The following is a 14180-nucleotide window of genomic DNA, read 5'->3' on the forward strand; positions in this document are numbered from 1 at the left end:
CCAGAGTGACCTAGACAAATTGGAGGATTGGGCCAAAAGAAATCTGATGAGGTTCAATAAGGACAAGTACACAGTCCTGCACTTAGGATGGAAAAATCCCCTGCACTACTGCAGGCTGGGGACTGACTAACTAAGCCGCAGTCCTACAGAAATGGACCTGGGGATTACAGTGGACGAGAAGCTGGATATGAGTCAGCAGTGTGCCCTTGTTGCCAAGAAGGCTAATGGCAGATTGGGCTGCCTTAATAGGAGCATTGCCAGCAGATTGAGGGAAGTGATTATTCCCCTCAATTTGGCATTGATGAGGCCACATCTGGAGTATTGCGTCCAGTTTTGGGCCCCCCACTACAGAAAGTATGTGGACAAATTGGAGAGAGTCCAGCTGAGGTAACTGGGCTTATTTAGTCTGCGGAAGAGAAGAGGGGGATTTAATAGCAGCCTTCAACTACCTGACCAGGGGTTCCAGAGAGGATGGAGCTAGACTGTTCTCATTGGTGGCAGATGACAGAACAAGGAGTAATGGTCTCAAGTTGCAGTGGGGGAGGTCTAGGTTGGATATAAGGAAACACTGTTTCACTAGGAGGGTGATGAAGCGGTGGAATCTGCATCCTTGGAGGTTTTTAAGGCCCAGATTGACAAAGCCCTGGCTGGGATGATTTAGTTGGGGTTGGGGTTTGGGTCCTGCTTTGAGCAAGGAGTTGGACTAGATGACCTCCTGAGGTCTCTTCGAACTCTAATCTTCTATGATTCTAAAGGGGCCTAATATAAAATGATGGGGTCTAAATTAGCTGTTACCACTCAAGAAAGAGATCTCGGGGTCACTGTGGATAGTTCTCTGAAAACATCCACTCAGTGTGCAGCAGCAGTCAAAAAAGCGAACAGAATGTTGGGAATCATTAAGAAAGGGATAGTTAATAAGACAGAGAATATCATATTGTCTCTATATAAATCCATGGTACACCCACATCTTGAATACTGCATGCAGATGTGGTCGCCTTATCTCAAAAAAGATATATTGGGATTGAAAAAGGTTCAGAAAAGGGCAGCAAAAATTAGTAGGGGTATGGAACGGCTTCCATATGAGGAGTGATAAATAAGACTGGGACTTTTCAGCTTAGAAAAGAGACGACTAAGGGTGAATATGGTAGAGGTTTATAAAATTGTGACTGGTATAGAGAAAGTAAATAAGGAAGTGTTAGTTACTCCTTCTCATAGCACAAGAACTAGGGGTCACCAAATGAAATTAATAGGCAGCAGATTTAAAACAAACAAGTATTTTTTTCGCACAACACACAGTCAACACGTGGAACTCCTTCCCAGAGGATGTTGTAAAGGCCAAGACTATAACAGGGTTAAAAAAAAAAACTAGATAAATTCATGGCCCATAGGTCCGTCCTGGCTATTAGGGATGGCGTCCCTAGCCTCTGTTGCCAGAAGCTGGGAATGGGGGATGGATCACTTGTTGATTACCTGTTCTGTTCATTCCCTCTGAGGCACCTGGCATTGGCTACTGTCAGAAGACTGGATACTGGGCTAGATGGATCTTTGATCTAACCCTGTATGACTATTCCTATGTTTTACAGGGAGGGTGCTTTCTTAAAATCAGGCCCCTCTAACGTGTCTCAAGTGGGGTGCCTTAAAGAGCAATTACAGAAAGAAGTCAAATTATGACTTTATGCAACTCAAAATTGCCACTGCCAAGCATTCAAAAATGAGCCAGACCCAAAAAAATTCACGAGAATTATACAATAATAAATATGGCTGCATTTTATTTACCTTTTGGTTCTGGAGTGTAGGTTTCACATTTTCAAGCTTTTCTCTGAAACCATGTGGGTTAGAAACTTATTTCTTTACAGAACCTGGGTCTCTAAGGAGAACACCAAATATTGTGAGAGCTGGAAATACAGGTACCTATAAGTGACCGAGGCTGGTCTCAGGAAATAGCAGCAGTATACAATTGCAAAGTAAAACACAGAGATGCAAAGGGGAAACATTTTCACTGAATTTAGTTCCTAACAAAGTAGTTATTGCAAGAAGCAAATACTAAAGCAATGGCAAGAAATATATTTTGTTTAGAATTAAAGTTTGATGGCAGTTTTAAATTATGGGAAACATTTTCAAAAAGCCAAAATCCCGTGGACTTTTAGATATTAAAATCACTCGGGGTCAAGTATCTGCCTTTGGAATTTTATTTTGTGATGTTGTAAATGTATGTAATTGTACAAAGTACTGCTTTGCTGCAAGGGTTTGAGCTCTGTGTAATACTTGTGAATCAAAAGGCAGCTCCTCGCTCTTCCCCCTAATTTTTAGTCTTTAAACCAATCTCATGATTATTTGAGGTATGAATTTTATTTTATTTTTTATTTAATGCCTAGGGTTGGTAATACTGGTGTAAAACTAGTGTTATAGAAAGCACCACAGATGTGAAACAAAGTTAAGAAATTACTTTCAGGCTGATGTTTTAAACAACTCTTCCTATGCTGAACCATTTTAACTCAAGAAAAATGAATTTTCTAGTTTTTGATGGGCTGTGTTGAAACTCATTTTCTGTAATTTTTTTTTACCAGTTTACACCAAATGAAATTCTTAATTATGGCTTCTTCACAGTAAGCTCAGGTTTTCCTTTTAGATATTTGCCGTGCAACCAGCACCCTAGTTGAGTCTTACATTGTAGAATTACATATTTATGTGCCCAATCTGTTAAAAACTCTAAAAAGATTGTGTAAAGTAGGTTGCTTTGTAGGCAGCGGTCCTTAACATTCATATAACTTCTGCAAAGGATCAGTATATTTAACAAAATCAACACACTGAAATTATTTCTTCTTTAGAATTTGGAAATTTGTTCGCATTGAAAAGCATATGCCAGGGGCGTTTAATCTCTTAAATTAGTTAATTATGAGTTTAATTTTGATCTTCTTAATGAATCTTTTGAATAACTCATGCATGACTTGCGGTGGATGAATGTACACAAAATAATTGTTTCACACTAGTTATTCTACATGTACACCTAGTATGAGAAATAATGTTCTAGCAGGAAAGCATGACACAGGCGGTCAAGGTGTGTATGTTTAGATATATAATATATTGCGAATAGGAGTTTTGGGTTAGGCAGTGTTGATTTAAGTAGCAGACTACTTCATTCTAGATTGTGAAATTGATAATATGTGGCTAGGGCATTCTCCATGTCAACTCTGCATTTATCCTTTGGCTTAGTTGGTGAGCTGAAACATTGGCCAAAGAAGATACTACTTTGAACTGTAACAAAGCCATAGGTGCAAACACAATAATTATCAGTTAAAACGATATACGACTGTGATAATACTGTCTGTAAGGAGGGAGAGTCTAGAAGTAGAGCATTGTACTGCCTTTCAGGTGATGCCAACTAAGTTTGTTTAAAAAATTATCTATTCTTATCTCTCTTCTTGACATGATTGTATGGGTCTTAAATGGACTCACTGAGGGTGTAGCTTTTTAAACCAAGTGTTGTACACTTGATTATGGTGACTGTAATGGCTGTTAATTTAGAAGTATTTATAATATTTAAGAAGACCATGATGAACAGCCCGTTTTACCCACAGAACATTTCTTCCTTTGATTGTTTCAAACAGTTTGCTTTGAGCCAATGTGAACAGAAGCAGAAATGTTTCTAAATGTCATACTGTGGCATACATACTGTCTGAGACAATTGAGAGAGCCTGACCACAATAGCTATAAAGTGTCAGGGTAAAATTAATATTCTGAATTTAATTAATTAACATCTTGTATGATTGGCTGGAGCTAAATGTGCTTCATCTTTCTCTTTCTTCCTGGTATATTGTTAGGGTTCCAACTTTCTGCTTGCACAAAACCAAACACTCTTGCCCCGCCCCCTTCTCCCAGGCCCCATCCCTCCTGAGGCCCTGCCCCCACTCACTCCATCCCCTTCCTCCCTCTGTCACTTGCTCTCACCACCCTCACTCACTTATTTTCACCAGGCTGGCTCAGGGGGTTGGGGTGTGGGAGGGATTGAGGGCTCTGGCTGGAGGTGCAGGCTCTGGGGTGGGGCTGCGGATGAGGGGTTTGAGGTGCAGGAGGTTGCTCTGGGCTGAGATTGAGGGGTTGGGAGGGCGGCAGGGGGTTGGGGTGCTGGTGGGGGCTCGGATGCAGGCTCCGAGCGGCGCTTACCTCAAGCAGCTCCTGGAAGCAGAGGCATGTCCCCTCTCTGGCTCCTACATGGAGGCGCAGCCAAGTGGCTCTGTGCACTGCCACTGCCCCCACAACTCCCATTGGCCATGGTTCCCAGGCAATGGGAGCTGCGAAGCCAGCACTTGGGGCAGGGCAGTGTGCCGAGCCGGAAGGGAGACATGCCACTGCTTCCAGAAGCTGCACAGAGGCACAACAGGCAGGGAAGCCTGCCTTATCCCTGCTGCACTGCCAACCAGACTTTTAACGGCCTGGTCAGAGGTACTGACCAGAGCCACCTGTGTCCCTTTTCAACCGGGTGTTCCAATCGAAAAACAGACACTTGGCAACTCTATATACTCCGACTGAAATTTTCAAAAATTACTACAGAGTTTAGATGCCTCAGTTTTTGAATGCCCAACTTGAGATGCCCTAAAGAAGCTGGATTTTCAGAAAGTACAGTAGAACCTCTGAGTTCTGAATACCTAGGGAATGGAGGTTGTTTGGAACTCTGAAATGTTTGTAACTCTGGACAAAAAGTTATGATTCTTTCAAAAGTTTACAGCTGAACTTTTGACTTAATGCAGCTTTGAAACTTTACTATTCAGAAGAAAAATGCTGCTTTTAACCTTCTTAATTTGAATGAAACCAGCACAGAAACCGTTTCTTAGATTGTCACATTTTTTTTTAAAACTTTCCCTTTATTTTTTTTAAAGTAGGTTACATTTAACACAGTACTATGTCCTGTGTGCTTCTTATAAGCATAACAACTATACTGTACAGTATTTGCATATTGTTGTGGGGTTTTTTTCTGGTCTATGCTGCCTGATTGCGTACTTCCGATTCCAAATGAGATGTGTGGTTGACCGGTCAGTTCATAACTCCGGTGTTTCTAACTCTGAGGTTCTACTGTAATGTGCATGTGCCCTCTGAAATGTAAGTTACTTTTAAGGTGACTCAAGTAGAACACTCAAAATTTGACCATCTTAATCACTAGTCATGTTTGAAAATGTAGGCCTCTAAAAATATGGTTAAACTCAAAGTAATCCTGCTAGATTCAACAGCATAAGAATGCTTGATGTTATTGAAAACTGAAATTTTAGAAAACATCATGTTGTCTGTTACCTAATTTAGTTCTGTGTGTCCAAAGAGAAATCACAAAGTCTTAAAGTGTTAATATAGTAGTATTTATTCTCTCAAACACTATTTTTTTGCTGTCCGATACTATACATTACAAATGAAGCTGGTATCAACAAAGCAATGACAAACTCTGTTTCCTTTGGTGGCTGGTATTGCAAACTCTGGGTTTCCTGGGACAGACAAAAAGTTAAATTGCACAAGAGAAGCTAGAGATCAAATTAGCAGTGACACCAACTGAGTCCCAAGGAAAGCTGCTTTGTGTTAATTTAAAATGTGCAGCTGTATAATAAAGTGATATACTTAAATCTAATTAGCAGACACTGCAGCTTGAGACCATGACTCCTTGTTCTGTCATCTGGTACTACTCAGAACAGTCTAGCTCCATCCTCTTTGGAACCCCCTTCAGGTAGTGGAGAGCAGCTTTCAAATCCCTCCTCATTCTTCTCTTCTGCAGACTAAACAATCACAGTTCCCTTAGCCTCTCCCTATAAGTCATGTGCTCCATGCCCCTAATAATTTTCTTTGCCCTACACTGGACACTCTCCAATTTTTCCACATCCTTCTTGGAGTGTGAGGCCCAAAACTGGACACAGTACTCAAGATGAGGCCTTACCAATATCAAATAGAGGGGAATGATCATGTCCCTTGATCTGCTGGCAATGCCCCTACTTATACAGCCCAAAATGCTGTTAGCCTTCTTGGCAACAAGGGTACACTGTTAACTCATATCCAGCTTCTCGTCCACTGTAGGACCCTAGGTCCTCTTCTGCAGAACTGCTGCCTAGCCATTCGGTCCCTAGTCTATAGCAGTGCATGGGATTCTTCCGTCCTAAGTGCAGGACTCTGCACTTGTCCTTGTTAAACCTCATCAGCTTTCTTTTGGCCCAATCCTCTCATTTGTCTAGGTCCCTCTGTATCCTATCCCTACCCTCCAGCATATCTACTGCTCCTCCCAGTTTAATGTCATCTGCAAACTTGCTGAAGGTGCAGTCCACACCATACTCTCAGACTCTCTGCAAGCTAAGGCAGACGTCGTTGTTGGTTTACATTTGGTTCACATTTTAAGAGTTTCTTCACAATCCTGAGGGCTAGAAATATTTGGTTTTGCTTTTTTATCAGAACTGAAATTTAGCATATATCATGTGGGTCACATCAATATGTCATGCAAGCTGGATCTAGTTTGCAGGACATATATTTGACACCCCTGCCATAAGTCCTTTGGACATCTCATGTCCTTTAATGTTGTGTTCTTTAATGCTGATGGGAATCTCAGGCATATTTGATAAGAATGTACAGGACATTGTAATTTTATGCTGGATCACATCTTGGTGTCTTGTGTGTGTATTCTAGACCATCTCCTTTAAGCGCAGTTCATTTGTACTGATGCCTGTAGTAATTTCCATCAATAACACAAATGGAAGGTCCGTGTTGACTGGAAGTCACTGTTTGAGCGCAGTTATGTAAGACCATAGGAATGGCCATACTGGGTCAGACCAATGGTCAGTTTAGCCCAGTGTCCTGTCATCCAACAGTTGCCAGTGCCAGATGCTTCAGAGGGAATGAACAGAGCAGAATAGTTATTGATTGATCCATCCCATCATCCAGTCCTAGCTTCTGACAGTCAGAGGGACATATGGAGCTTGGGATTGCATCCCTGACCATCTTGACTAATATCCATTGCAGTTTCAATGGGATACATGGCTTCATAAAGACTTAGGATTGGTATATATTTGACTGTCTCCCTCTGAGCATTCTCCCACCTTCTTGTATGATCTTTGGGAAACCTGCAGTTGAGTTACTATGCATTGCTAGTAGAGATTTGTTTGCACAGAAGCAGAGAGAAATAAAGGAAAGTGTCCAAATCAAGGAAACTATTACATCATATTAGCTATCACAAGAGGAGATGGTGTCAAACTAGGGAATTGTCTAGGTCCTAACAGGAAATATTATAATGCAGAACAGCTTAAAGTCAATTTGTGCAAAGCAAAACAAAAAAAAAAAATATTTCCATGTTCCTCAACTCTGCTAGGAGATACTAGTGTGAAAAGGAAGGTGCTGAGCTCTTTCTAAATGTAGAATCTGCACTTTAGCTGTGAAGATAACACATTTTAGTCAATTGCAGCTTGTTAAATTTTTGTGTAGTTTGTTGCATTAAGCTATAATTTCGGTAAAGTTACATTACATGGACTTAAGTGTACAGGTGATTGTGTTACTTTTGACTTGGTTGGAAGTTTATATATTAAAGAAAAGAAATGACACAGCAGATGTATAACCAGTGACTGCAGAGAATGAGATTAAATATGAATGAGCACCCTGAGCCAAGAAATACAATATTAGAATGTTCTCGCTTCTTGTCTTCTGAGTGTTTGCCAAACTTTATTTGAAAATCAACCTTGGGAGCTGCCTGTGCAAAAACAAAATGCAATCTCTTAGGATATTTTATATAAATTGCTAAAATAAGATTTTTAGTCCTTTCTTGGCAGAAAATAGATGACTGCTACGAAGAGTAGAAATATAATGAAATTAGTTCTTGCTAGGAGTAAGCGTGGTTGCTGGAAGCTTAGCCCCTGTCAGTTTGCAAGGAAGTAAGAGCTCAGTAACCAGTAGGAAGCAAAGGAGGTTTATGCTTCTGTCAGTCCTTCTGTCTTCTTCCTGCTGTTTCGGTGCACCCTGCTCTGGCAGAGAGAGAAGGAAGTGTAGGATTAGTTGATACCAAAGGATACCCTCTCTTCCAAGGTATCAAAGTGTGGGTACATCTCTCTGTATTTTTAAATTCCCCTGCATTTCAAATCTAGCTACAATCTGTTTTATTATATTTCCTTAATAGGTTGTCCACTATTGCAGTTTCCTGCATGGTGAACACTAGAAAAGCAACACAGATATTTACAGAAGTTAAGTAGTCCTCTAGGAACTCTTCCCCTCAAACAAAAAAACAAAACACCAAACAAACCCCTGATATGAAGGATGCTGCAGAGCAGCTGTAGTTTGTGGCATTAACATATTCTAATTTTAATCTATAATATAATCCGCATAAAAATAGTAATAAGTATCCTCTGCAAATGAACATGTATGTGGATTTTTATAGATGGATAGCGGAGCCACAGAATGTATTCTTGCTAATATCTGCTTAGTTTTATTAGGAAGGAGTGAAGTAATTCTCCTCCCTATAACCTACATGTCAAATGGTAGCTAAGATCTATCTTTAGAGGCTCAACAATAAATTGTTGCTTTTCAGGATTACATATGTTTATTTTAACAAATATTTCAGATTTCAGCCAACCCTATTATAGTATGACTGCAATGGACAGGCAAATGCTGCTCTTTATTGGAGAAGATCAGCTGATAGGGTAACCCACAAAGCTAACATGGACCTTCATATAGTTCCAAGAGTTGTTCTAACAGACATTCTGGCAACCGGGCTGTTTACTTGTGACATCACAGCCAGTGAGGTCACAGTACAAAGAGTGGGGGAAATACACATTCTTAACTTACATGTTGATACTGTCTGCATCCTAAGAGCCCAAGTTCAGGGATTTTCTGCTTGCAAAAGTTGATGCTGTCACAAGCAGTACAAGGATCTATACACTTGGATCTGTTCTAGGGATTAGTGTTGTGACACATGGGTCTTGGAAAGACACATCTCAGCTCTTTGCAGGTGAGAGGTGGTGGATCAGATTTTCATCTTTTAAAAATATATTTATAATTTTGTGTCTATGTATCTTTGGTTAGTGTCTTGCACTTTTTTCCCTTTTTAAAAGAAAACCTCACTTTTAACCACTCACACCTGTTGTATCTCTAAACCTTAATATAATTATTACAACTTCAGATTTCAAGTAATTTTCCTAAATGTGATACCCACAAGAAATTGGACAACTAATTATGGAAAGACTGGCGGTTAGTCATATATAGTTGATGTATATTGAAGAGGAAATATATATTTAAAATGTAGAGTATGTGGTTTGACTGTGTCCCTTTTCCCTAACCCTTTATATGTTGCTTGCTCTCTTAGGCCATGATCTTGCAATCAGATACGCTAGTATGGACTTCTGCACCTCTGGAGAGCCCCCGTGACTTCAAGGAACTTCTGCACAGGTGCATGGGTCCTTGCTAGTGGGTTGGATTCCTGGATTGGAGCCAAAGATTGCAGCCTTCTTGGGGCAGGGATTATGTCTTCATGCAATGTCTGGGCATTGCTGCAATACAATAAAATATAGCAGCTATATTCCACAACAGAATTTCTCTACAGAACCACTGCACACAAAGCACCAAAAAAACAAATATAATGACCGTTAAAGGAAAAACAGTTTTTGAAAATTCCAAATAACGTGTGTTAAATACACTATTAAATACATCCATTTTCAAGAAAGCCGGTTAATGAAATTGAACTGGATTGTATAGTCACCTCTATAGATTTCACAGCCTTCCCATGGGTTAGTATTTCCCTGCTAACAATCAACCTCTGACAAAGGGTAGATTTAGTTAGCCGAAGAGGGGAAGACCTTAGAATTCTGAAAATATCCTGTCTTAGGCTGTATTTATGGAATACATATTTTGTCAAAGAATATTGATAACTGCAAGTGCAAAGTTCACATGGTTTAAGGACTATAACCACAAAGATAGTTAGTTATGACCTAGGTTGTGTTTTTATCAGCATTAGTAGTCTTAACACTAAGGGTACGTCTATACTACGGGATAATTCCGATTTTACATAAACCAGTTTTATAAAACAGATTCTATGAAGTCGAGTGCACACGGCCACACTAAGCACATTAATTCGGCGGTGTGCGTCCATGGTCGAGGCTAGCGTTGGTTTCCAGAGCGTTGCACTGTGGATAGCTATTCCATAGCTATCCCATAGTCCCCGCAGTCTCCCCTGCCCCTTGGAATTCTGGGTTGAGAGCCCAGTGGCTGATGGGGCAAAAATCATTGTCCCGGGTGGTTCTGGGTAAATGTCGTGAGTCAATCCTTTCTCCGGGAAAGCAACGGCAGACAATCATTTCGCGCCCTTTTTCCCTGGATTGTCCTGGCAGACGCCATACCATGGCCACCATGGAGCCCGTTCAGCTTTTTTTTTTTTTTTTTTTTTAACAGTCACCATATGTGTACTGGATGCCGCGGAGGCGATACTCCAGCACTACATACCAGCACATTCATTTGCTTTTGCATGATAGCAGAGATGGTTACCAGTCGTTCTGTACCATCTGCTGCCAGGGTAATTTGGCAATAAGATGACGGTTATCTGTCCTTCTGTGCTGTCTGCTGCTATCATGGGTGCTCCTGGCTGAGGTCGTCCGGGGGTGCAAAAGCAAAACTGGGAATGACTCCCCGAGTGAATCCCTCCTTTATGGTTTCTAAAAATAGTCAGTCCTGCCTAGAATTTGGGGCAAGTGTACTAGAGAAGCAGCATATCAGAGAGCACAGCTGCTCCGTGTCAGATCCTGCAGAAATGATGAGCTGCATGCCATTCACAGGGGCTGCCCCTGCAACAACCCCACCCATTGCTTCCCTCCTCCCCCAACATTCCTGGGCTACCATGGCAGTGTCCCCCCTCCCCATTTATGTCATGAAGTTATAAAGAATGCAGGAATAAGAAACAATGACTTGTTAGTGAGATAAAATGAGGGGGAGGCAGCCTCCCGCTGCTATGACAGTCCAGGCAGGACATTAAGCGGTGCAGGGGAGAGGAGCCCAGCATCCCGCTGCTATGATAGTCCAGGCAGTACAGAATCTTTTCTTTACACAGGAAAGGGAGGGGGCTGATGGAGCTCAGCCCCCAGTTGCTATGATGAGGACGGTTACCAGCCGTTCTGTCCCATCTACTGGGAATGACCGGGAGTCATTCCTATTTTTACCCAGGCGGCCCCAGCCAACCTCACCTGAGGCCAGCCAGGAGCACTCACAGGCTGATAGTGACGACGGATAGCAGTCATATTGTACCGTCTGCCACCAGGGAGGGGAGAAGAGCGGATACTGCTCTTCACTGCTGCAGCATCGCGTCTACCAGCAGCATTCAGTAGACACAGGGTGACATTGAAAAAAGTCAAGAAATGATTTCTTTCCCTTTTCTTTCACGTGGTGGGGGGAGGGAGTAAATTGACGAGCTATACCCTGAACCACGCCGGACAATGTGTTTGACCCTACAGGCACTGGGAGCTCAGCCAAGAATGCAAATAGTTTTCGGAGACTGCTGTGGACTGTGGGATAGCTGGAGTCCTCAGTACCCCCTCCCTCCCTCCATGAGCATCCGTTTCAGTCTCTGGCTTCCCGTTACGCTTGTCACGCAGCACTGTGTAGCCTGTAGTTTTTTTTTCAAACGCTTTGGCATTTCATCTTCTGGAACGGAGCTGTGATAGAACAGATTTGTTTCCCCATACAGCAATCAGATTCAGTAGCTCCCGTACAGTCCATTGCTGGAGCTCTTTTTGGATTTGGGACTGCATCGCCACCCGTGCTGATCAGAGCTCCACGCTGGGCAAACAGGAAATGAAAATCAAAAGTTCGTGGGGCTTTTCCTGTTTACCTGGCCACTGCATCCGAGCTGAGATTGCTGTCCAGAGCGGTCACAGTGGAGCACTGTGGGATACCGCCTGGAGGCCAATACCATCGATTTGCCGCCACACAAACCCTAATCCGATATGATAATACCGATTTTAGCGCTACTCCTCTCTTTAGGAAGGAGTACAGAAACTGGTTTAAAGAGCCCTTTATATTGATATAAAGGGCCTCGTAGTGTGGACAGGTACAACGTTAAATTGGTTTAACGCTGCTAAAATCGGTTTAAACGCATAGTGTAGACCAGGCCTAAGAAATCAAGAGACAGGTTTGCTGTTTCAAACATTCTGTTCCAGCTGCTGGCTCAGTGACTTCTGATGTCGTACAGCATGTTGAATAAAACTACTACACAATATCTAAACTAAGCTGCTCCACATTGTCTATTTTGAGGAGCTTCCTTTTGGACAAAGAGGGCAGTTCAGTCTTCATACATGTCAGTTCTGTGACCCATGTACTGGGACTAAATAAGGTGCTACTTGCAGGGTATAAACAATAGGGAATCCAGATCCAAAGGCTTTACAGACTATGCTATCCTCCTCTCAGCTATCCCCATAAGGGATAGCTCAGTGGTTTGAGCATTGGCCTGCTAAACCCAGGGTTGTGAGCTCAGTCCTTGAGGGGGCCACTTAGGGATCTGGGGCAAAAATCAGTAATTGGTCCTGCTAATGAAGGCAGGGGGCTGGACCTGATGACCTTTTGAGGTCTCTTCCAGTTCTAGGAGATTGGTGTATCTCCAATTATTATTATTTTTTATTATAACTCAATTATACTTCTCCCCCCTGAGTTCAGATAAAGTCAAAAGTGACTCTGTCACTAATCTCAGGCACTGTTCATTGGTTCAGGCAAAATGATAAGTTAGTGAGCTCAGTTCAGACCATCTCTGAGGTTGGAACAAACCACAATGAGGGCCCAGGCTTGTTTTGGGGTGTTTATGATTCAGGAGAGGTTCTACAGTGTTGTGTGTGCCTTCCATTTTGACTTGCCTCGTCTACAGCAGCTGGAGTCCAGTAGCTTAAATTAGAAAGCATATGGTGACTTGCACTTACCAGGCTAGTGAGCAAAGGGCTGAGAGGCTACATTGCTCACATTCTAGATTTGGACAAGGCCATTGTCTATCTCTGGTTGTATGTATAGACCAGGGGTAGGCAACCTATGGCACGGGTGCCGAAGGAGGCACACGAGCTGCTTTTCAGTGGCACTCACGCTGCCCGGGTCCTGGCCACAGATTCGGGGGGTTCTGCATTTTAATTTAATTTTAAATGAAGTTTCTTAAACATCTTAAAAGCTTTGTTTACTTTTTCATACAACAATAGTTTAGTTATATATTAAAGACTTATAGAAAGAGACCTTCTAAAATATTAAAATGTATTACCAGCATGCAAAACCTTAAATTAGAGTGAATAAATGAAGATTCAGCACACCACTTCTGAAAGGTTGCCGATCCCTGGTATAGATAATATTTTAATACAAATAAGGCTTTGGCTACACTGGCGCTTTACAGCACTGCAACTTTCTTGCTCAGGGGTGTGGAAAAAACACCCCCCGGAGCACTGCAAGATACAGCGCTGTAAAGCCTCAGTGTAAACGGTGCTGCAGCGCTGGGAGCGCGGCTCCCAGCGCTGCAAGCTAAACCTCATGAGGAGATGGAGTATGTGCAGCGCTGGGAGAGGTCTCTTCCAGTGCTGGCGCTGCGACTACACTCACACTTCAAAGCGCTCCCATGGCAGCGCTTTGAAGTTTCGAGTGTAGCCATACCCAAAGGGTGTAGGGGGAAGGGGACTACTGTCCTTTAAAGAGCTTGCTGCAGTAATTTCTCAGCTTGTCTTGTGTTTAAAGAAATGCAATAGTGATGCATCCCTAACTCCTTCCACATGCTTTCACCTGTTTAATTCCTCCCAGAGTAAAATTTATTTTTCACTGCTGAAATTGACTCCCTGGAGTTTTGGGGCTTTTTCTTTAGAGACTTTCTCCAAAACAGATTGAAAATGAGACTACAGTGCTGCTACTTTTAGCCTTGATTTATTAACAGTGCAGGTTATCAGACACATGTTGTGTTTGCATTATCTCAGTAGAAAATAACCCGATTGTACACTAGCAAGGCAAAGAACTACAGTTTATTTTGCCAGCATGAAAATGAACTAAATTTTGACTATGAAATGGGCGTTGACAGGTCTGCAAAGCTTGCCTGACTCCAGGTCAGACCAGGAATAGCTTCAGTCTGTAGAGTGTGTTCATAAATTTCCTGCCCTAAAAGTTATGGGTTTGCTGCTTTGTTAATTGTCCCCTTGGGAGGAAGGCAGTGAACAGCATCATACTATTTAGCCATT

General features: G+C 42.2%; 1 protein-coding gene across 19 annotated transcripts in view; it reads left to right on the forward strand.

Annotated features, from left to right (window-relative positions):
• Positions 1–14180, forward strand: part of CLIP1 (CAP-Gly domain containing linker protein 1) — a 123791-nt gene that overhangs the window by 17549 nt on the left and 92062 nt on the right. The window contains exon 1 of one of the 19 annotated variants that reach the window (XM_030583037.1): positions 9315–9393. The exons of the other annotated variants lie outside the window; for them this stretch is intronic. The gene's annotated coding sequence lies outside the window, so the exon portion shown is untranslated. Of the gene's footprint in view, positions 1–9314; positions 9394–14180 lie in introns of those variants that run through there. 19 annotated transcript variants of the gene reach the window in all.

Source organism: Gopherus evgoodei, chromosome 13, assembly GCF_007399415.2.
Source record: "Gopherus evgoodei ecotype Sinaloan lineage chromosome 13, rGopEvg1_v1.p, whole genome shotgun sequence".
Classification (NCBI taxonomy): Eukaryota; Metazoa; Chordata; order Testudines; family Testudinidae; genus Gopherus; species Gopherus evgoodei.